This window comes from Chiloscyllium plagiosum, chromosome 20, assembly GCF_004010195.1.
Source record: "Chiloscyllium plagiosum isolate BGI_BamShark_2017 chromosome 20, ASM401019v2, whole genome shotgun sequence".
In the NCBI taxonomy this organism is placed as follows: Eukaryota; Metazoa; Chordata; class Chondrichthyes; order Orectolobiformes; family Hemiscylliidae; genus Chiloscyllium; species Chiloscyllium plagiosum.
Window position 1 is genome coordinate 8488357 of NC_057729.1, and position 2823 is coordinate 8491179.

At 45.9% G+C, this 2823-nt stretch overlaps 1 pseudogene; it reads right to left on the reverse strand.

Annotated features, from left to right (window-relative positions):
- Window positions 1-233: 233 nt before the first annotated feature.
- LOC122559951 overlaps window positions 234-2823 on the reverse strand; it is a 38725-nt pseudogene continuing 36135 nt past the window's right edge.

Below are 2823 nucleotides of genomic sequence, written 5' to 3' on the forward strand. Positions count from 1 at the left end.
GACTGTGTTTCCTTCATGAAACACTGACAACACTTGAAAATACTTCACAGGTTGTTCCACCTATTGAACTAGCCTGTGGTCATGAAAGGTGTGCCATAAATGGTTTTGGTACCAGGATATCAACTTCTTTTGAATGATGTAATTGAACATTTTTATCTGCTAAAATTGATAATAAAAATCCAGAGAATCCATATCATTCATCAAATGAAATGCACCAGCAACTGGCTGAAAAAGATGTCATTACTTTTATTTGGAAAGTATTTTGAATAAATTGTGCTGTATTCTACACTCGTAGTGAAATCATTAAGTGCTTCGTACTAAGAGAGAACTGTAGCAGTTATAAATTTTAATGCTTCTCATGTAGCTCCCCTCTTGCAACCATTTTGTATATTTCAGATGCTTGATCAGTTGGCTACAGAAGAGCAACAACACATAATTCATTAAATTGTTGAATCTTTTATGTTTGGCGATCTTGGAAGCAGGGCCAACCCTGAAGACAATAGGAGCAATTGATTTTGTATAGGACAGATGCAAAATGTTGCTTTTAGAAATGAGAGAGTAATGAGTTGCTGAGGAATATCAGTCATTCACTGGACATTCTCCAACACCTTCACGAATTCTGTAAAGGGAAGAAAATATTTAATTGAAAAAATGCATATTTTAAATACTCAGTACTAACCAATATAACATCACCAATAAATTTCACTCAGTTTATTATTTGTACATACCATCCAAGTCAAGTTTGCCATCATCGTTCTTGTCCCACTCCTTCATGAGTTGACCAACTTCCTCATCTGTAATAGAGTTGCCAATAGCCTTGATGATTCCGAGCAGCTCGGCACGATCAACAAAACTATCAGCATTCCTAGAATCAGGAAGAAAAATATGAATGTCTCCAATCCAACAATGTTACCTGCCTCACCAAAACAGAAGGTGCTAAATGAGAAAAGAAGAAAGTGAGGACTGTAGATGCTGGAGATCAGAGTCGAGAGTGTGGTGCTGGAAAAGCGCAGCAGGTCAGGCAGCATCTGAGAAGCAGGAGAATCGACATTTCGGGCATAAGCTCTTCATGAGGAATGAGGCTTGTGGGCCAGTGGCTGAGAGATAAATGGGAGGAGGGTGGGGATGGGGGGAAGGTAGCTGAGAAAGCAATAGGTGGATGAAGGTGACGGAAAAGGTGAGAGGTCACATTTTCATCTGGGACTTTCTGAGGTGGAATTGGTCATCCTGGGAACAGTCGCGGTGGAGGCGGAGGTGAAGGTGAGGAATTTGGAATAAGGGAGGGAGTTTTTACAGGAGGTAGGGCAGGAGGAGGTGTAATTCAGGTAGCTGTGGGAGTCGATGGGTTTGTAATAGATGCCTGTGGGTCGCCGGAGACGATGTGGTTGACCATGCCCTCCAGTGCATCCCCTCCACTTCACACACCACTGACCTTGAACCCCACCACTCCCAATGCAACAAGGACAGAACCCCCCCGGTCATCACCTTCCACCCCACCAACCTCCGCATACAACGCATCATCCTCCACCACATCAGCCACCTTCAAATGGAACCCACCACCAAAGATTTATTTCCCTCTCCACCCCATCCGCAGTCTGGAGAGACCATTCCCTCCACAACCCCCTCATCAGGTCCACATCCCCACCAGCCCACACCCCACTCCTGGCACCTTTCCCTGCCACTGCAGGAAGTGCAAAAACTGCACCCACACCACTCCCCTCATCTCTGTCCTCGGCCCCAAAGGATCCTTCCACATCTATCAGAAATGTACCTGTATGTCTACCAATATCATCTACTGCATCTGTTGAACCCGATGTGGTCTCCTCTACATCGGGGAGACAGGACGCCTTCTTGCGGATCATTTCAGAGAACATCTCTGGGACACCCGCACCCACCAAGCCCACCGCCCCATGGCTGAACAGCCCCCTCACACTGTCAAGGACATGCAGGTTCTGGGCCTCTTCCACCGTTAGACCGTTATCACCCTATGCCTGGAGGAGGAACACCTCATATTCCACCTTCGGATCCTGCAACCACATGGGATAAATGTGGATTTCAACAACTTCCTCATTTTCCCTCCCCCCATATTATCCCAGTCTCAAGCCTCCAAATCGGCACCACCCTCCGTACCCGTCCATTACTCTTCCCTCTGACCTATCACCTTCTCCCTCACCTTCATCCACCTACCGCTTTCTCAACTAACTTCCTCCAACCCCATCCCCTACCATTTATCACTCAGCCCCAGGCCCACAAGCCACATTCCTGATGAAAAGCTTATGCCCAAAATGTCAATTCTGCTGCTCCTCGGATGCTGCCTAACCTGCTGTGCTTTCCCAGCACCACACTCTTGACACTAAATGAGAAAAGATCAGATCCATTTAATTTCACTTTCTTGATAATTTACATGATATAATCTAATAGATTTACATTTATCTAATCCATTTTAATCAGTTGTGTACAACAGATCTGAATATAATGCATGAACATCTCAGGAAAGAGCATGGGGCAGCACAGTGGCTCAGTGGTTAGCACTGCTGCCTCACAACTCCAGGGAACGGGGTTTACTTCCAACCTCGGGCAACTGTCTATGTAGAGTTTTCACATTCTCTCTGTCACTGCATGGGTTTTCTCCAGGTGCTCCAGTTTCTTCCCACAGTCCAAAGATGTGCAGGTTAGGGTGCATTGGCTGTGCTAAATTTCCCATAGTGCTCAGGTATGTGTAGGTTAGGTGCATTTGTCTGGGGTAAACCTTAGGAACCCTCCAACCGCAAGGGATGAATAGGAACCCTCCAACCACAAGGGATGAATAGGAACCCTCCAACC